The following is a 22560-nucleotide window of genomic DNA, read 5'->3' as shown; positions in this document are numbered from 1 at the left end:
AAGTAAAAAATTAAACATGAATAGGTGAATATTTAAAAGAAGCAGTTAGAAATTAAGAAAGCAAATATACAGTTTTTAAATTAAAAATACGATAAAGAAAACTGCATTGTTCTCCCTTCTAGACAGAGATAAGTAGATAGATATAGATAGATAGAAAGATAGATAGATAGATAGACAGACAGACAGACAGACAGACAGACAGACAGATAGATAGATAGATAGATGATAGACAGACAAACAGATAGATAGATAGAAAGAAAGAAAGATAGATAGATAGATAGATAGATAGATAGATAGATAGATAGATAGATAGATAACTACAAGGTGTGATAAAAAAAATAGGGTGAATGTTTAAATTTTTAAAAATTTACTATAGTAAAAGACACATTGCCATTAAACCCCCTCACTTCAAACATACTTATCCCATTATTCTTGCCACTTTCTGAAGCCGTTCTGGAAGTCCTCTTTCGTGTCTTTAGTTGTGCTGTCGTGGCTGCCTCCATGTCCTGAATCGAATCATGGTCATTTTAACTTTGGAGAACAGCCAGAAGTCACCCGGTGCCAGATCTGGTGAATAAGGTGGATGAGGACACACCATAATGTTTTTATTTGACAGCAATTGCTGTACCAGAAGCGATGTGTGACATGGAGCATTGTCATGATAAAGTATGAAACTGTTTGCCCATTTCTCAGGACGTTTTCTATGCACATCATTTCTTAAATGCTCTAATAAGCCCTTACAACACTCAGAGTTCACTATAGTGTTCCTGGGTACAAATTCAGCTCGCAAAACTTCATCAAGGTCAAAAAACACAATTAACATCACCTGGATGTCACTCAGCAGCAGCATTCACAGTATTTTTTTTATCACACCTCATACATACATACATATTAATGGATAGATTGGTTTAAATGAGCAGTTATGAAACATGGAAGATAGATTGAGAGAGTCCAACATTTTAATGAATAAGAATCCAGGAGAATAAACTGAAATGAATGGTAGAAAAGCATTACTTGAAGAAAATGTGTTGATAATTTTCCAAAATTAAAGAAAAAAAATATGATGAACCTTAAGATCAGAACAATACAAATATTAAGCACAATAAATACAAATAAAACCAAACTTAGACACACTAAAGTGGAACCATAGAAGTCAAGAGTAAAGAGACAGCCTTGAAAGCTATCAGAGAGAAAAGACAATCTAAAACAGAGTGACAATTGTACTGACAGCAAATTTCTTGTTAACAAATGTAGATATCAGAAGTTAATGAAGCATCTTAAAAGTGCAGAGAGGTGGTCATCTAAGGTGTTAATATAAGGGAGAAAATGAGTGAGGAGTACATGAAAACTCTATTAGCTTGCGAATTTTTTGTAAATTGAAAATAATTTCCCCAAAAAAGTTTATTTTTTAAAAAGCACATTGACAAAAACTGTTAAACTAGAATTTATAGCCAGCTAATCCATCAGCCAAAGATATTAAAATAATTACTAAAAGGGGCGGCCGGTTAGCTCAGTTGGTTAGAGCTCAATGCTCTTAACAAAAAGTTTGCCAGTGTGATCCCCACATGGGCCACTGTGAGCTCTGCCCTCCACAACTCGATTGAAACAACTACTTGACTTGGAGCTAATGGGCCCTGGAAAAACACACTTAAATAAATAAAATGTTAAAAGAAAAAAAAATTTTTAAATAAATAATTATTAAAGGATATACATCAGCAAGAGGTACACTGAACACAGAGAAAAGTTGTAGGATTACAAAACAAAATGATGAGCCTAGAAATTGATAGATTTCATTCCTTTCTTCCTTCCTCCTTTCTCTCCTTCCATCATGGATAATTCAATCCAAAATATATTTGGTGGGATGAAGAGGTATCAAGGGGCTACGGGGAAGGAAGTAGCAGCCGCTAAGCATGAGGTGTTGAAGCTTCAGCAAAACGTTATCATCTGTGCGGCATAGTACGGGTTGGTCAAGCTGAGGCAAGGAAATATGGTGTCCACGCAGGGGAAAGGTGGTAGTAGCCCAGCACAAAATGTCAACTCCCAAGTTAAATGAGGAGATCATGGGGGTGGGGTCATAGCAAAGGGAGAGAACAGTGGCGGTGGCGAAAGATTGGTTATAAGTAAAAATATTGAGAATAATAAAAGCTGTCAAAGAGAATTACATATAAAGGAACTCACATATAAAGGGAATAAACTAAAGTGAACTCTATGATGGCTTGAAATTGGAAGTATTAATGTTAAATCATGATTTTTAGTATGTGTGGGTATATGTTTACATAGCTCTGCCCACAGAGAGGACCTTTGAGCATCAACACCCTAAAAACAATAAGCACACCTAGTCCCCAAATCTTGGTTTCTGAATACTATTCACTAAAAAGAACCAGAGCTTCTTGGAGAAATGGCTACTTCAAGGCCCAGGACAGGGAAAGCCTGGATTAAATATTGTGCTAATCTAGAAATTAAGAAATGCTCACGTTCATGGGAATATAAACTGGTACAGCCACTATGGAAAACAGCATGGAGGCTCCTCAAAAAGTTAAAAATAGAACTACCTTATGACCCAGCAATTCCACTTCTGTGTGTGTGTGTGTGTGTGTGTGTGTGTGTGTGTGTATATCTCCAAAGGAAATGAAATCACTATCTCATTTACACCCCCATGTTCACTGCAACACTATTCACAATAGCCAAGATATGGAAACAACCTAAATGTCCATTGACAGATGAATGGATAAAGAAAATGTGATATATATGAAATGAAATATATTCAGCCTTGAAAAAGAGAAAAATCCTGCCATTTGAGACAACGTGGATGGACCTTGAGGGCATTATGTTAAGTGAAATAAGCCAGACAAAGAAACATAAATAGTATGGTCTCACTCATATAAAGAATCTATAAAAAGTCAAAACTATACAAACAGAGAGTGGAATGGTGTTTGCCAGGGGTGTGGAAGAAACCGGAAAGTATATATAGGTCAAAGTGCACAAACTTTCAGTATAAGATGAATAAGTTCTGAGGATCTAATGTACAACGTGATGACTATAGTTAATAGTACTGTATTGTATACTTTAAATTTGTTAAGAGAGTAAATCTTAAATGTTCTCACGCAAAAGAAAATGGTAGTTATGTGAAGTAATAATGTTTTAATTAACTTAATTGTGGTAATCTTTCATAATGTATACATATATCAAATCATAACACTGTACATCTTAAATACATACAATTTTATTTGTCAATTATACCTCAATAAAGCTGAAAAAATAACAAAAAATTAAAACTACCTGCAAATAAATCTTAAACTTTGTCCATATATTTTACTAAAAAGTATAGGTCTGGTATTTTGGAAACAAACATATTAATATAAATGGAAAACAAGGCTTTCTATGTAAGAAAAAATAAATGCAAATATAAAACCAAAGATTTTAATAAAACTCTACAGCCTTTAAAAAATAATAGAGGGGGGAGGAAAACAGTCTCTTTACCAAATAGTGCTAAGAGAACTGGACATCTGCATGCAAAAGAGTTGCACCCCTACCATACACCATATGTGAAAAATTAACTCAAAATGGATCAAAGACCTAAAAATGAGAGCTGAAACTACAAAATTTTTAGAAGAAAACATAGTGGTAAATCTTTGGCAATGATTTCTTAGATATGACACCAAAAGTAGAGCAGCAAAAGAAAAAAAAAAAAAGACACATTGGACTTAATCAAATTTAAAATATTTTGTGCATCAAAGAAAGTATCTATCAAGAACAAAAATAGTGGGGTGGCCAGTTAGCTCAGTTGGTTAGAGTGCAATGCTGGTAGCACCAAGGTTGCTGGTTTGATCCCACATGGGCCACTGTGAACTGCACCCTCCTTAAAAAAAAAAGAACAAAAATACAACTTGCAGATTCGGACAAGTTATTAGCAAGTCATATATCTGATAAGGATCTAGTGTTCAGTATATATAAAGAAGACTTACCACTCAACAAAAAGACAAACAACCCAATTTTAAAATAAGTTGAATAATCATTTCTTCAAAGAAGATGTATAAATGACCAACAAGCACATGAAAAGATGTTGAACATCATTAGTCATTAGGGAAATACAAATCAAAACCACAATTAATACCAATTCACATTTACTAGGATGGCTATAGTCAAAAAAGGGAAAATAAGTGTTGACAAAGATGTGAAGAAATTGGAACCCTCATATATTGCTGGTGGAAATGGAAAATGGAAAACAGTTTGGAGGTTCCTCAACATGTTAAACATAAAATTACCATATGATCCAGCAATTCCACTGGTAGGTATATACATAAAATAATTGAAAACCAGTGTTCAAACAAAAACTTGTATGTGAATTTTCACAGTAGCACTATACACAATAGCCAAATATGAAAACAACCCAAATGTCCATCAGATGAATGAATAAACAAAACGTCATATATCCATACAATGGAATATTATTCAACCATAAATAATGAAGTACTGATACATGCTACAACATAGATAAATCTTGACATTGTGTCAAGTGAAAGAAGCCAGACATAAAAGACCACATATTATATGGTTCCATTTATATGAAATATCCAGAATAGCCAAATCCATTGAGACAGAAAGCAGATTTTTGGTTGCCAGAGGCTAGAAGGATGTGGGAATGGAGAGCTAATGCTAAATGGGTACAGGGTTTCCATTTTGGGGGTGATGAAATTTTTCTGGAAATAGATAGTAGTGATGGTTGCACAATATCGTAATGTGCTTAATGCCACTGAATGGCACACTTTTAAGATGGTTAAAACAGTAAATTCTATGTGTCATGTATTTTGCCATAATTAAAAAATTAAATGAGAAAAATCAAATCATGGAGACATGTCAAAAGGACACAAAACTAGCACCTCCCACTGGCCTATCTGGGATAATTTGACCATCAAAATAAGTAGTAATAGAAGTAAATTATAGACCATTGACTAAAAAAAGAAATTCATGAGTCCAAACCTATATATAATTCCAAATGGGGAAAGAAGAAAACTTTCCTTACAGTAAAATGCCAACTAACCTTTGTAGAAGGAATGATAGACTTAGTAAATCACCATTTGGTAACCATCGTAGTAATAATTAATTCCATCAAGAAACATTAATGGATAAAAGTTAGTAAAAGTTTGATGAGAAAGGAAATATATACATAGTCTCAAAGTACATCACCAAATTCGTATTAATTTCAAAGGGAAAATGAATAGCTTTTTAATGGAAAAACCTGACAGACACCGTCTTTATCAAATGATCAAAGTTAGTATAGTGTAATGTCCCACCAGTAATGGGACAAATCAAAATCATGTGCCACCTGATAGGATGCAGTTAGAATACAGCATCTCTATCAGTAGGGTGAGGTATATGAACTTGACCAAATAATTCACCTCCTTAGACCTCTGTGCATTCATCTTAAAAAGGAAAGTAGACTAGATAATATCTAATTTCCATTCCAGTGCTAAATTCCTACTATTCTAATACTTATTGAACTAATTGAAATATGTATCATCACATTCAGAACTTGGCAAGGGAGGTAGAAACTTTTATCTCAGTTTTAGTGACTGATGTGCACAACATGACATCTACAGCAAAACTTACGAACTTGAACTAGTTTCATAGGGAGTACTGGAAAAATCAAAATTTGAGAGTTTTGAAAACAATAATATTTATTCCTTTCAAGGACATACCTGCTTTCAAACTACCGTGTTTCCCTGAAAATAAGACCTAGCCGGACAATCAGCTCTAATGTGTCTTTTGGAGCAAAAATTAATATAAGACCCAGACTTATTTTACTGTAATGTAAGACTGGATCTTTATAATATAATGTAATGTAATGTAATGTAATGTAATGTAATGTAATGTAATGTAATATAATATAATATAATATAATATAATATAATATAATATAATATAATATAATACTGGGTCTTATATTAATTTTTGCTCCAAAAGACACATTAGAGCTGATTGTCCGGCAAGGTCTTATTTTCAGGGAAACAGGGTAGGGTAGAAAAACAATTATATGTAAATGAGTGCTTATATAAATAAGTGCTCAGCAGGGTTTTTTCCCTTAAGAAAATTAAACATGCCTCCTCCCACTCAGTGACTACCATCCAGGAGCCTAGCAAAATCTCTGCGGTGAGGAGAAAGCTGCAGGCCTTCCAGGCATGGCACTCACACAGTCCAGTCACTAAGAGCACCTTCAACCGAAGACAAAAATCTCTAGTTGGCCAGAAGTCACTGCTTTCAGAAGAGTAAGATTAATGTCATTTAGTTAAGCAGGAGAATGGTTCTGTAAAATAACTCAAGGCATCATGGGGCAATTCAAATTATTAGCAACCTCATAAATAAATGCAATCATATCAATATTCAACTGGCAAATCATCAAAAAGTAAAGTCTGAACTGATCCTATTATACCATTCAGCTTCTGCTATCAACTTTTATGCAAACAGAAACACATTAATTGGTTAATTAGTAATCTTTTAAAGTTGGAAGAGCCAATTTGCTATAATTACTTTTACTAAATTTTTATTATCCCTTCAATATACAGAACCAACTATATAAGTTTAAACTATCAGAGTTACTAATGGTTCTTGTAAAGAATGAGTTACTAGCTCATGTTGAGTTTTTTATTATTATTATTATTCCTTCCTACACTAAAAACATAAACTAATTATAGTACCCTTGAATCAGTTGGGTCTCTTTCCTCTCCTTTATCACCTATATGCAATCAGGCACAAAATTCTGCCAACTCTTCCTTGTCAAATGTCTCTAGAATCCAATCCTCTACTCCCACGGCCACTGTTCTAGGCCAGGCCCTCATCACCTCACGCTTAGTTTAGCACAACAGACACAGAACATCTACTATGGCTCATCACGTCTTCCAAAACCTACTAATTAATCTGATATGGGAACTATCTCTCTATCTTTGTATCACTACAAATCTGACCCAAATTCCTTCTCCTCAAGAGGTTTTTTTAACTAGGTTTATGAGATAGGGGCAGGACCTGAGGTAGTCTCCTACAGATCTTCTTCAAGTTCCCACTAATCCATCGCTCAGCACTACTTTGGTACTCACAGTCCTAGCCCACCTAACTCTACTACTATGCAGCCCACATTCTCCCATATAAGACTCTTCTCTTATAAATGATTCTATTGAATTACTTACTAAAACTCAAATAATCCATATCTTCAGCATTTCCCCTACTAATTACTCCTCGGTCTCATTTGCTGGCACCCTTCCCTCTGCTAGCTCTCTAGAAGATGGAGTACTTTAGACTCAGATCTCAGCATTCTCTCCTTTCTATTTTCATTCCATCTCTAGATAACCTCATTTAGTCCCATGAATATCTTTATTCTGACAACCCCCAAATTGATATCTTCATCCTTGCTCTTTCCTAAGCACCCAGCTCAAATATTCAACTGTAAACACGGAGTTTTTACTAGGCAATCAAAGATAACAAGTCCAAAGGCTTACCCCATCTCAATAAATGGTTATCACCATCCATCAAGTCAAAAACTTTGAATTCACCCTTTACCCTTCCATTTACTTACCTCCCAACACCCAATCCAACAATATATCTATGTGTCTGAAATATATGCCAAATCCAACCATTAGAACCATCTCTATTGCTGTCACCCTAGTCCAAGTTATTACCATTTCTCATCTGGATTATGCCATAGATTCCCAACTGGTAATGAGGTTCTGTCATTCATTCAGACAGTCAATCAGAACAACAGACCTCACTGGAAAATAAAAGGTTAACTTAACATCGTGTACATTTAATGAAACCATACCGCTGCTGGAAATGACCACCTTGTTTCTTTCTTTTCTCGTTCCCTTCATACTTTCCTCTTCTATGTGTATCGCCCTCCCTCTTTCTAACTCCCTTTCCTTCTCCCTCCCTCTTTCCAATTTTCTCTTTCTCTATTCTTCTCCCTATTGTTTTAGTGAACAACTAGGCACATAATGCAGTGGGGAGATGCTAGGCATTAGACTTAGAAGTAATGTGTTTATTCCTGTGGTCTGTCATAGTCAAGGTGGGTTATTATGACAAAGTCAATTTATATTTCTGGCCTTCAACTGCTTCATCTATTAAATAAAGAGATTATACTGGATGGTCTCTGAGGCCCCTTAAAGTTCTAGAAATCTATAAAAGATATTTATTGAGTAAAGTGCTATATTCCTTGTTCTTAAAAGTAGGTAAATTCAATATATTCCCCTAAGGGGAAACAAGCAAATTAGTTTTTTTTACAAGGCCTTCAATTGATCCTTTTCTACTGAGGGTCAGTGGCTCTCAATTGAGAAAATGCGCCTCTCCCTTGGTGTAGTCTAAATATTCAATATCTCTGTAGTTATTTATGTGTTTGGGCCCTCCTAAGAACAAGCAGATTCCAAGAAGAGGTCAATAGGCCACTAAATATGAAGGCTCTCATGCATTAGGCACTTAATGTGTTCAGGCTCTGTGCTAAGCCTTTTTGTTTTCCATTTAATCCTTAAAACAAGTCTACATAAAGTAGGTATTATCTTATCACCTCTGTTTTACAGAAGAGGAAGCTAAGGTATGGAGAGGTTAAGAAATTTGCCTAAGAGCACACAGCTAATGGATGGTAGAGCCAAAATTTGTACCCAAATCTATCTGACCTAAAAGCTCATGCTCTGTAAGATTACACTATACTACCTCCCTCACGATATATTAAACCCCTGCAGTCTGTCTTGCAGGTCTCTATCTCCTTTGAACTGGCAAAACATGTGACCTCTGATGTCACTACATCCTCACTTGTACCTGACCCAACAAGGTCAACTACACTACAAAGGTTTGAGGAGCAGACATTCGTGATTTCTTATGGTACTGGTACCAGCCATGTGGGCCCTCAATAAATGCTCTTGACTGAGGAAGGCCATGGTGAGAAACAACTTATACACCTGGGACTTTGTGCAAATTCTGGTGGTGCAAAGTAAAAGGTTGGGATGAGGGAGAGATTGTGCTAGGACTAGAGATATGGTCAGACTTCCCAGGAAGTCTAATTTCCATGATCTCATTATCATTTGCAGAAAATAGAGACAGCTTTTCATACCTAGAGAATTGCTTTAGAAAATGGCTGAAATATTATTTTAATTAAGACTAGGTATTTTAGTGAAATATCAGGTCAGCACATTTGTGGAAGTATTTCCCTTTTTCAAATGCTTCAAAAGATCTTCCTTAGTGGCATGTAATTTGCATAACCATCTCCTAAGCAACATCAGAACAGAATCAACTCTCAGGGAGTCTTTTGTACCTGAGGAATTTATGGGTTTCCTGGCCAAGAGGACCACTTGGCATAGTCTCTAAAACTCTGCTCCCCACCCATCTCTAAGAAAACTGTGTTTGGGTAGATAGAAAACCCTTGCTGAAGTATGAGGCTACTAAGCACCTGGACATCTTCCTGGGTCACTGGTTTGGTGCTGATAAGACAAAATTTTGTGTGGTGCCATTGTTTTAGTGAACAACTAGGTACATAACATAGTGGGAAGATGCTAGGTGTTAGACTTAGAAGCATTGTGTAGTGCCATTCAAATGTCTTCAACCCATCCTTGCGATTGTTTATCCAAATCTCCTTAAAATGAAAAGTTTTAGAAGTACAGAAAGATCCAGACTATCCTTTGGGATGTTCTTCACTTAGAGAACTGTAACACTGGTGAAGAAACAGCCTGAGACGCACCAGTAGACAGGCACACCAACATCATCAAAGTGGTGAGCAGGAACTCCCAATGGAGGCCAACCAGCCCCAAAACAAAGATCAGCACTGGCAACAACAGAGCAGACGTGGGAGAGGTTGGTGGTCTACGTGAGAACATGTGCATTCCCCAGGACCAGGACCAAGAACGGGAGAGAGCTTGGAAGGTGGAAGAGAGAGGGAAAGGTTGAGGTTCCAATGATTCTGCTTGGTAAGTGCTCAGGGTCAGAACTATTTGTGACCATCACCTTCACCTAGGTTCTCCAAGCCTGTCCCCTCAAATTGATGTGAACTGGAAAGAGAGAGTCAGAAATATTGTCAAATAATAGTACCATATCTAATGGTGAAATATTGATTCTGGATATTTCTTCCTTTTCTTATACTTCCTTGGTAAGAACATTTTTTGAGCCTATCTATGAGATAGCACCAATCAAGCCTATCTCTGATTTATTTTTTCTAGTCAACTAACTGCAACACACAACTAAAATAAAAGAACTCAACCAAAAGAATAATGACAACAGACATAAAATTGAGGTAAACAAACAGTTTTCTTTCTTTTTGCTCAAGAACAGTAATATTATTGACTCTACCCACCAAAAGAACATTAAGCACTTTATCCATTGCACAGAAGTCTCTTTTTCTCATGGCTTCTTTTCAAAACGAACTTTTAAATTCCAATTTTCTTAAAAGTATATCGAGACGTGACATTCTAAGCAATCACCGAGAAGTGTAAAAGTGAGTATAATAGCTGTAATTAACTCTGTTTATATACCAGACAGACTTACATTTCACTATAAATATTCCACATGAAAATCTCTGAAAGAGGGCCGATTATGCTGAGAGGTTTATCTATAGGGCATTTGTCAAAAGAAAACAAATACCGCAGTTCCAATTTGGAAAAATTATTTCCTGGGATAATGCAAGATCATACACTTACCAAAGGAAAAAAATGAGAAGTCTTAAACTAAAATGATAAAGTACATGTACTTTAAGCTATAGGCCTCTGCCCCTGCAGCCTCATCCTATCATAAAAACACAGAGCACACATGCAAGAGAATACTAGTTCATATCATCTTAATTCCAACACTAGCCCTGGTCACTGAGGGAACATCCTCAGAAAAAAAAAAAAATTTCCCTATGACATGTGCTCTACTACAGAAAAATCCATTTTGTTCCTAACCTTACAGCTCAAAATAAAATTACCATTTGAAATGAAAATCTCTCTTTATAATTCTTCCTTGGAATGTGTTACATTCATTTTGTTCTTCCTCCGCAATTTGTCACCTACTATTAATCTTAGTTTTTAGGGGGTGGGAAAAAACACAATTTTTCAGTGTTCTTGTCCGCTTTTCTGTCCTTTTTGCCCCCAAGGCTCTTGATTACAAACGTGGCCTTCAATCAAATTTAGCAGGAGAGTTTGCATACATATTGCAATGTTAGTTATAACTTCTGCGATCTGGTCCTTTGGGAGACCTAGAAGTCCTACTAATCCAATCTTGAGAATCAGTCCCTTTAATCAAGGTATTTCTGAGAATGGCATCCATGCAAATAACCAGACAGTCCATAGGAACAGGACAGTTAGTCACTGGTACAGCCCTACCAATTGTTTATAGCCCAGCATCTGTTCTGATAGGTTATAGCTGCTATTTTATCTGGTCCGTGACCAGTGCATCTTGGCTGTTAAATATTTTGTAACATCCTGAACGTATGTCAAAGAAAATACCAAATTAGCTATCAAACCCTTCAATAATAAAACATGTCCACCAGATAACTGAATTCATTAGCTCTGGGGTTAACTTCCATAGAGCTTCAGTAATAGCCTTACAACATCACTCCGTAAGAAGTAAGTCGCAGTCTTCCACATACCTCTCCAGCTACCATCAAACCTTCAAAGCAAAGCTCTGGGCAAGACATGTCTTCATGTGCTGCCTTTGCCACCTCACCTTCCATCCACTCTTCAACCCCATTCATCACCATCACATCTTGTCCCCCACTAGCATCTACTCCTATTGCTCCCCTGAAAGTGCTCTGGGAAGGTCAGCAAGGATCTCCATATTGCTTACTCAGTGGGCCCTTTTCCATCTTCGTCTCACTTGATTTCTCTGCAGTATTTCACCCTATCGACCACTTCCTCCTTGAAACTCTCTCCTCCCATGTGGATTGTGATATTTTCTCTTAGTTTTTCTCATCTCTCTTTCACAACCTTATAAAATTCCCATTTCTCCACAAGCCCCTAAAACATTGGTACTCTCCTCATCCCTGCTCTGTCTGTACCCTCACTTAGGGTGATCACGGTCATTACTGCCTCTATAACAATATGCAGTATTGCAAATGTACAAAACTTAACTTTTCCTTTAAAACGGGTAGTCAGTCTAAATCTCCTAGTTCAGCGATGACTCCACCAACCAACCCATCACCCAAACCAAAATTCCGGCAATTATTCCTGACTTCTCATTCCCTCCTAGGCCCCATATTAGTGCATCAACAAATAATTCCAACCTATTTTACCTTCTTAGAATGCCCAGAATCTTTCATACTCATTCCCTCTCTGCTGACACAGTCTCAGTTCCATTCCTCATGCTTCTCTCATTTCTCCACCATAGAAACGTAGATCAGCTTCCTAACTGGTCTCTTTGTTTTCTCTTTATTCTCCAAACTGATGCCAGAATTATCTTTATGAAATGACTCACATACCAAAAGCCAAAAAAAAAAAAAAGCTAGGACTTGCTTTCTCCTATACACTTTCACAGCACTCCATGCCTAGCGTTATGCTAATACTTACCATACTGTATTCTAATATACTAAGAGTTATTTGTCTGTCTCCCCAACTAGATTATCAGCCAGTTGAGGGCAGCCGCTAGGTCTTAGTGAGCTTTGCTGTACCATGTCCAATGTAGCAGGTGCTCATTTACCATTTGTTGAATTAATTAATTGGAAAGTGCTACTGATACTTAATGAGAAACATTTTTTAAATGAAAGGGGGTAGTTTGGAAAGGGATATAGACACAACGCTGCTCTCTGGGACTTCCCAATGGCAGGAGGAGAAAGACTGTAACACTGGGTCCAACATCTTTGTTGGCCCATGCATCCTTTTTGGCGAAACTGATGAAAATTAAAGACTCTCTACACAGGAAAAAAATGCACCCATACACAAAATCACACAAAATCATGCATACAATTTCAGGGGATCGCTCTACAGACATCCTGAGGATCCATAAACCCAAGATGTCACAGAGAAACGTGTGGGATGGATCAGAGGTGGGGGTGTCTGGAATGAGAATTTGTTCCACACAAAAAAAGGAAACTTTCTACCTCACACATTATACAAAACTATATATCAGAGTCATTAAAGGGCCAAATAATTTTTTAAACTACAAAGTATTAGGAAAAATATTTTTATAATCTTGGAGTAGATATAAAATCATTAAGCCATAAAGGATAGGCCTGACAGATTCAACAACATAAACTTCTGGACAAAATGAGACACCATGGATGAAGAAAAAAGACAAATATCAAAGTATATAAAATATGTGAAATATATAAAATCCAAGTCATTTATATCCAGAAAATACATAAGTAGTGACTGTAAGTCAATAAAATAACAAACACAATAGAAAAAAATGTGCAGTGGACAAGAACAGACATTTTACAGAGCAAATTCATTCGTCAAACAGTACAGGAAAAAATGCTCTAGTTTTACTAATCAAGGAAATATAAATTAAAACAACTAAGTCATTATTTTTCATCTACCACATCAGCAAAAATTAACATGACTGATAATATCCAGAATTGTCAAGGATATGGGAAAAATGGATACCCTCATACACTGGTGGTGGGAGTAAAAATCAGCATTCTTTTAGGAAGGTAATTTGGCAACATCTGTCAATATTGTAAATACATACAGTTCTACCCAGAAATTCCACCAGTAAACCTCTATTGTAGAGAAGTGTTTGCACCTGTGCACAAAGAAGCAGAAACAAAGATATTCGCTGCAGTACTGTTTATAGTAGAGAAGCCTAATATTCATCTAAAGGAGAACTGCACTACAATTTAAAAGACTGCAGTTGATCTATTTATACGTAGTTTCTAAGACATATTGCTAAATGACAAGACAATACCATCCCATTTACTTTAAAAAAATCTACACACTGAACATATACATATATTGGGTATGAAAGGTTTACACATAAGGAAAATAATAAACTCTTGTTACCTCTGGGAAGGGAAATAAAATTCAGGAGAGATGAGAAGATGGAATGTTTACCTTTTGTATTATACATATTCTGTTAGATTGTTTGAACAAGGATAAATGGGAGTGGGGCAAATTTTTAAGAAAAATGTTCCATCATATTGCCCAAAACCCTCATTCTTTCTGGCCTCTAGAAGGTCTCACAATTTTACTTAATTTCTACTGTTCACTAATGCTTCATTTAATCTACAAATTGTATGCTCTTTCCTAATCCACATCCAGAGCCTGCAACTTCCTATGGGCAGCCATCACCAGCCTTGCTTCATCGGGGCAGGGAGCAGCATTACTCATCAACTGCAAAGTCATGGCAGTATCATATAGAAACAGGATACACTGACCCTATGTTCTGTTTATGCCATTTATTTTGTTCTCTTTGAGGATTTTGCAGAGGAAACCATGATTCTGTATAAATGGGTAGTGTTCAATGACAGGTCTATATTCAGCTGTAAGTTAAATGACACTGCTTTCAGAACTTAGCGTGTGGGCTGTGAAATATGTAAGTTGATGAGAATGTTCTCATAACCAAATGGGAAATAGAAATGATAAAATAAAGTAAATTGCTTCTAGTAGAGATCACTGTGGTAATCTTCCATTAATTCCTCTGCATCCCAGGAATAAACTATTAATTTCCCCTCTGGATTTCCTCAAGATAATCACATTCTAATCCATCAGAGTTCTTTCCCTCCCACCTTCAATTACCTGGTTGAGTTTATGACTCTGGAGAGACATTTTACCGACAAGCTTTAAATGCCTAAATAAATGTCATCCTTTTGGTCCTCCTCATCCACTATTCTGTTAAAACTGTGGCCTCTTAATAAAATTTTTTAATGTAGATAGATAGATAGATAGATAGATAGATAGATAACCTTCCTGAGCTTCTTTTCAAGCAGCCAGATTTCCACAAATATTAATACTTCTACTAAGAAAATCTGGTTTAAATCTGTATTATTTTCAAAAACCTAGATATATTTCCTGTAAACAAAATGTATTACAATACTACATATGGGGTTTATGTCTCAGCATTAAGGGTAACATCAACGTTTAGCATCTCCATTTATGAGGAGAAAACAGATATGGAAAGCCTTAGCTTTCGGGAATTAACAGCAAACTCTGAACCTGGAAATATCAGGTTCATTTTTCCCTTCCGTATGTATAAAACCGATGCCTACCCATGGCTCTAGCACAATCCCATAATAGTCCCCCCAGCCAGCCCCTGCCCTGATGTTCAGCGTTCTCTGAAAGATCCACTGGGTGTGGCCAAGTGCAGCTGATGGCCCAGGCAAGAAAGAACATAGAACTCTAGGCTTTTTACCTGTTTCCCCTGCTGGACCTGGGCCTTTTTAGGGCAGGACCTTGGAGACAGTACATTAACGTAAAGGCAAATAGAAAGGACCCTATCTCCACATTTAATGCCAACTGGATGATTGGTTTTTCTAGTCTACTCCCCTAAACATAGCTAACCTGTGCCCTGCTAAGAGGCACCTGTGAGGAAGATGAGCCCTCTGAGTTCCATCTCATGTATGGTGGGACTATAGACTGATTCCTATGAATTGGGGTCCATTTTGCAGAATGCAGCTCTATGCATGCCTCATTTAAATAGGCCACTCTGTGCAGTACGTGTTATTGTAAGCAATGTGCCCACACACCACGGATTTTAATGCATCCTAGAAAGCAAATTACTGTCAATGATAAATTATATGACAGTCCTAACCAAATTAGTTGTGTATTCATCTGGAGACCAACAAACTCAGCCTCTATTGAACCATGAAGTAATGGGAAAAGCATCAAATGATTATATAGACATTCTATAACAAGGGGTTGGAAAATGACTATATTGGAATCCTTTCCTTAGCATGGCTCACCTGTGAAAGGTCTGGAGAGGTTATTTAGTGCAGCTCCTGACTCAGCCTGCTGCAGACTCCAGGGATCCATTAGCCCAGTCCAAAATAAAGGAAAAAGATATATATGAAGAAAATGCATGTCTTTTCGCACAATTGACAGCTACATTTTTCCTCGGGCTACTCCACTGGAAGTAGAACAAGATGTCAAGAATAACTTAGGAGAAGTTAAAAAAAAAAAAAAAAAAACACAGTCCTAGGGATATGTAAGATTGACTATGACGTGAATACTAACTGAAGCAGGAAAAATACAGCAGGGGGCACCCAGTGAGCTCAGATCCCCCTTCAGCTGGCCACCACAGGCTACTCACCAGCTGATTCCAATGCGGTAGCTGGCAGACGAAGGAGAAAACAAAGTTTTGGAGCTATTTTTCTATTTCCATACTTCTAATTGTTCTTAATCCACACTCCCTAGATGGCTTAAGCAATAACAGGCTGAAGCTATGCTCTAGCATAACACTGTGTTAATTATGCTCTTGGGTTGCAAAGAACAGAAATAATTTCACTTAGGCCACCTCAAGTAACAAGGGTTCACTATTCAGTTACACAGGATAATGTGTGGCTTCTCCTTTTCTCTACCTATCCACCCCATCTCTCACCATCCCCTAAACCCCAATCCCACCATCCCCTAAGCTCCAATCCCATCATTCCTTAAACCCGAATCCAGCTGGCTGATCCTCTCCATATTTCTCAGTTCAAATTCCAAAAAGAGTCTGATTTCCAAGTGTAATTACATAACTCACGTTGGTCAGAGTTTTCCCGTCAGGCCCCTCTACAAACTACTCAGCAGCCTATGAACTGACTGCCCTTGAGTCAGGTGTCTACCTCTGGTCCAATCAGCAGGTGTGCACGGCACAAGGTACAGTTTAGGGCAGCTTCCTTAGCAAGGGGCTGTGGACAAAAGCAGCTTTCCTTAGAAAAGAATGGTAGGTGTCACAAGTACATGTCTGTATCAAATTGCCACCAAATACTTAAGTAGAAATAAACTGTTTGGAAGCACTAATCCTTATAGGGGCAGGACAAGTTTCATAGGTTTATGCCCTGTGCAGTTGCAAAGGGTCCCTGCACTTAAAAGGGCCCACACTTCACTTAATACCCTACTGTGGCTATCTTGACATTCTTAATAATTTTTGAATGGGGGCCCTACATTTTTATTTTGCAAGGGGTCTTGCAAATTACGTAGCTGTTCCTGCACGGAAGATTTTACTATGTTATAAAAAGTGAAGGGAGTTTCATAGAATCAAATAATTTTGGATCCAAGGATTGTTCTGAGATCATTTACTCCAAATACTCATTTGACAAATAAGAAAACTGAGGTCAAAGAAAGGATAATTGGTTTAATCAAGATCCCACAGTGAGTTCTGGCGATGTCAGACTGGAAACATTCTTATCACTCTGCATCCAATCTTCTCATTCCTCCATGTGGCAGGCGTCCTAACAGAGGCCTGCCTGTCTGACACTTGGTCTATTTTGCTAAAATATTTCGCAAACTACTTAGAAGTGTCACAAAGCTAGTCTGATATAAAAACACAAACGTCCGTCCTTCCTTGTTCAGTCTTACAGCTTTTTTCTTCACCAGTGATCTCCTCAGGACAAATTCCACTGACAATCCCCCAAATCTAAAACGAAAGCAGGGAGGAGGAATGTAAACTAATAGAAGCTCTGTGGAGGATCATTTGGGAATTGACATCAAAATTGCAGTGTTCATACCTCTCAACCCCACAATTCCATTTCTACACATAGTTTCACAGATGCACAAATATGATTGCATGCCCAAGACTATTCGTTGCAATGTTGTTTATAATAGCAAAAGATTGGCAACAACCTAAATATCCATCAACAAGAGACTGTTTTTTTAAAAAAGGCAGAGGGGGGATGATACTACATCCATGCAACAGAATATTATGTAGCTCTTAGAAATTCATCCGTATCTATTAATATATGGAATACTAACCAATATATTGGTTTCATGAAAAAAGCAAAGTGAAAAACAGTATACAGCCTGCTCCTATTTGTGGAGAGAAAGGATATTTAATTATATATCCTATAATTACAAACACCCATATACACACTCACACACACATGTGTTTGGAGGGATTTGTATATGCATAGAATTTGTCTGGAAGTATATACAAAAAAGACAGCAATTACCCCAAGGTGGGGACTTGGGGATAGGACTATGGGGGAGATTTTTATTCTACATCCTTTGTTCCCTTAAAATTTGTACTATGTGCACATATTATGCTTCAAAAACTAATTAGTTAAACTAAACGAATGTCTGCAAGGGGACCTCATGCCACTGCCAGTACTGTGTCACATCTACAATAATGAGAAACATACTATTGCTACCATTTTTACTAAAGCTTTTGCTGGGATCTTGTATTGAACTTATAGACAAAAGAAATTACATGTAGTTAAATTAGACTGAAAAAACAATTCTCTCTCTTTCCGCTCCTGTGCTCTACATCAAAAGAAAAATCCGACAAGTTTTCAAAACCTGAATAATCCATTGCTTGTTTAGTCATTGGCACAGCTGTGTGACACTGGAGAAAATGAGAAATGTCCCCAATTCTTCCTTTGGAAACTTGCCAATATCATCTCCAAAGTGTCCTTCAGACATTATCCACTTCTGTTTTTCCAGTGCACCTACCATTAGTGTTCCTAAGCACTTTAACAAGAGTTTTATTTTGAACCAAAAGCACAAAAGGGGACAGGAACCTCAGTGCTGCCCTGGTTAAGCAGAAGTACCTTTTCCTCAGGCAAGAGCAGAAACGATGAGCTTATTCCTCCTAATGAACCCATTTCCCTTGGGAAAACTGTGATTCCTAGTTAGGAAGCAAAGTCAAAGGAACGTCTCTCCCCCTCATATCCTCTTTGTTGCTTCACTTCCACACAGTTTACATTTATGCAACCCACATGTGATTGATCGAAAATGGCCACAAATTCTTTGACACTCCTCTTCTTAGGAGATGGGATCTATTTCCATCCTCCTTGACTTTGGGCTGCCCTCTACTTTGACCAATGGACTATGGCAGAACTGGTGCTATGCCAATTCCGAGTCCAGCCTCCGAGAGAACTGGCAGCTTCCTCCTTGTTCTCATTGAGTCCTAAACAAGGCACTATGTAAAAATCCAACTGCCCTCCAAAGACAGCATGTGGAGATGCCTTAGGACTAATGCAGGGGCAAAAGGATCCAAAGCGATTTCTGTCAAGACAGCAGGCATGTGGGTGAAATCATCTTGGACCTTCAGCCCACACCAGCCACCAACTGAAGAGTGCCAAGTGACCCCGCTCAATGCCATGTGGAGAAGAATCACCCGGCCAAGCACTGCCCAAATTCCTGACCCACAAAATTATGAAATATAATTAAATGTTGTTTTAAGACAGTAAGTTTTGGGGTAGTATGTTATACAGCAATACAAAACCAAAATATCACACTAGCAACTAAAGACATATCTTGCTTTATTGTGCTTCGCTTTTTTTGCGCTTCATAGATGTTGCACGTTTTACAAACTGCAGGCAAGACCCTCCAACAGCAAAAAGATTACGACTCACTTTATTGCAATACTCACTGTATCGTGGTGGTCTGGAACCAAACCCACAATGTCTCCAAGGTACGCCTGTACTAGACTTGGACATCTTCAAAACTTTCATACTCAAAATTCAGTATTTCCTCAACTGCTTAGACTAGTGATAGGACTACCACATGCCAGGCAGCCATGACTACAGGAGAAAGTGTCAGCTCCAAGTTAACACACAAGAGAAGCATCTCTTTCCCCATCACCTCCTCCCCCACTGTGCTAGAGATAACTCTACATGGCCAAGAGAAGGGCCACCCCCTGCCACTGAGGACTCTAAGAATCATGAACTACAGAGCCTGGAGTTTGGCAGCTCACACAGGACCACCATCCCTGAGGTTGTCCTGTGACCAGCCCCATCCACTCCAATGTTCCACCAAACCCATGTCCACCAACCCCATGTCCACCACCTCATGGGGGTCACATGTGGTTATTCTTGGAGGTGGGATAAGAACCAGACCCTCTTACTCCAGCCCTTGCCCTTTCAGGCTGGGCTGAGGGAAGGAGAGCAAGTCTTGGAAAGAGAGATTCCTAAATCAATTTCCCCAGCCCACAATGACTGGCAGTTGTCACCCACTCACGTCCATGTGCCTCTTCTCATCTACCCACAGGGTTGCAAGGCCTGAGGGAGGTGGCGCTGTCATAAACCATAATTAGAGATATCATATACTTTAGCTCCCTGAGAACAAATTCTTCCTTACAACATGCAAATCCATTGTTCAACTTTCAAACTTCCAACTAACTTTCAAAGACATTATTGGGAACATATTAGGGAGGAAAGTAAGACACTGCCTCTTCTGAATTGTAGACATGGCCTTGAAATTCTGAAAAAGTCATTTCCAGGGTTGAGGCAAGAATGGAATATTTAAAAATAACATGATGAGGCTGGCAAACATGGATTAGCAAGGTCCAGCATGTAGCTGAGAAGTTATCACAGGGAAAAGGGGCGGTATAAAAAGGGTCTTCTCCCTCCCAGTTCCTGGCTTCAAAGTGAAGTCCCATCCAATGTCATTGACGATCTCTCCCCCAGTGTCTATATAGACGAATTAAAATGGTGAGTTGACCATCTGATAGATCAAAAAATCTGGATACTATTGGGAGAGAAAGGTGTTAATTTAAGGGAAAGCTTTTTTCTCAAAAGCCAAAGGAAGAAATTTTAGAATTTTTCTAAATTATCTCAATAATTTGCTCAATCTCTCACTCCAGACAAAGTATTTAAAGAAAAACTCTCTCCAGAACATTGTTGGGTCAGGTCCATAGAGGCAGGGAAGAGAAGAGGGAGGGGTAAAGCCACCCAGGTTACCTGTCTGGCTGCTTAGATGGGTCCAATTTCACTAAGAATCACACATACCTTTTCATTCCTTCCGCTGTGTTCACCTGACCTTTTTCAATTTCTCTTTCCTTTTTCCATTACCCTAAGGGAGTAATCTAGCCACTCAGACTTTCTTTGCATGCAAAATGTAACAGTTCTTTCTTTCAGATAAAGGCAGTCTCAGGGAGGGGAAAAGAAAAGCGCCTGGCTTCTTCAAATTAGCTCTGAAATAAAAGTCACTGCCAGATGTTATATAAAAGGTGACGTAATCCTAAAGTACTTCATTACATATGCAGCTCTGCTCTTCAGCCCAGGAAGAGTTTATTACATTTTGTCGATCCCATTTTCTATACCCACATCATTTTTACATAATTTTTCCTGCCTGACATACATCTTCACATTTTCACAGCAACCCATCAAGACAGCATTACAACAGCGCAGGGAACCCAGGTTAGCAGTTTACAAATAACGGCGCTAATAAGCCAAATCTGTCCCTGAGATACAAATCAGGGGTAAATGGTTTATTCATGCATGTGAGAAGCACATCTATTTTAGAATAATAGGGAAGAGAGCAGAGCACCGTTCCAGCTGACACCGTGTTCTATGAGAACATGTACCGAATCTACTCTATAAGTAGCAAAATGGGGAAGTGCCAATCTAAACTTACTCTTGCAATTCTCTTCATTTTCCTAGTAAATTTCTGGCTTGTAGTGAAATAGATAGCCATGGCAAATACATTAAGATCAAGCTTCTTGCCTTTTTATATTTACACAAATTTTAGAAGAAAACGCAGCATTTGTACCACTGCAGTATCTAGCCACCTAGATGCTTTAAGCGCAAACACTGCGATACACTTCCTCCCCCTCCCCAAGTGCTAAGCATCTTTCCCCTCCTTCCCAGGTATTCACGCCCCCACTGCCCTCTAATGGTGAAAAGCAGCAGTGCAGGCTGGACGCTTCTTTCCTTCAAGAGGATTCAAGACAGGTTAGAGTGAATGGTTTAGAGGGCATCTGCCTTAAGGTCAACGTAAGAGACAAAGTACACTCAGTACTTGGAAATAACCCTATCTGACTCAGAATCCCAGTGGGATAAGAAAGTGCCTGTAACTCCCACCCCCAAGGAAACATACATGCCGTTCATCTTGAGAATCTCCTTCAGTTTTAAGGAAAGACCCTGTTAAAATGAACTTTATGGTTTTAAAGTATAATTACAAACTTAGGGTAACAGAGGTTCTCATTTTTTTATAAGAGCAGGATTTGAATCTGGGGCAAAGGGAGATGTGAAGGCTTCTCCAGGAACTCTGACCACCACCACCACTACCACCACCACCCACATGCCCTTCTCCCCCACTGCCCAGGAAATAGATACAGATCTGTAGATAACTAGACCACAACATAAATTTATTCCAATTCCTACTTTGTCCAAGGTCAGTACATTCTTTAGTTCTACAAGTAGTTTGCTGCATGGGTTCAAATTTTCTTTTCCTTTAAGTACTTTTTCTTTGTATGAAGGCTATTCGTGCATGTAGTCTAAAGAGTCAAATAGTTCTACAAATCGCATTCCAGAAAAACAGTAGTCCCAGCAGCCTCCACCTTCTGTTTCCTGCTCCCAAGAGGCAGCTGCTTTGAGCTCTTTTAACAGAATCATTTACTATTTACCTCCATATTTCTAAATAATGAGTTTATGTGGCTACTTCTTGATATTTCAGTTTAGGCCTATATTGACTTTGCACTGTGGAAGATGATTTCATACACACATACACACATGTATATAGTATATTATAATGTTGGTAA

General features: G+C 38.1%; 1 long non-coding RNA gene across 1 annotated transcript in view; it reads right to left on the bottom strand.

Moving 5' to 3' along the window:
- LOC141570423 (uncharacterized) overlaps nt 1–20970 on the bottom strand; it is a 121415-nt gene extending 100445 nt beyond the window's left edge. Inside the window, exon 1 of the long non-coding RNA XR_012494429.1 lies at nt 20807–20970. This is a non-coding gene — a long non-coding RNA (uncharacterized LOC141570423). The remainder of the gene's footprint in view (nt 1–20806) is intronic.
- Between the last annotated feature and the right edge of the window lie 1590 nt (nt 20971–22560).

Source organism: Rhinolophus sinicus, linkage group LG03, assembly GCF_036562045.2.
Source record: "Rhinolophus sinicus isolate RSC01 linkage group LG03, ASM3656204v1, whole genome shotgun sequence".
In the NCBI taxonomy this organism is placed as follows: Eukaryota; Metazoa; Chordata; class Mammalia; order Chiroptera; family Rhinolophidae; genus Rhinolophus; species Rhinolophus sinicus.
The sequence above is the reverse complement of the archived record's forward strand: the minus strand, read 5'-3'. Positions and strand labels throughout refer to the sequence as shown.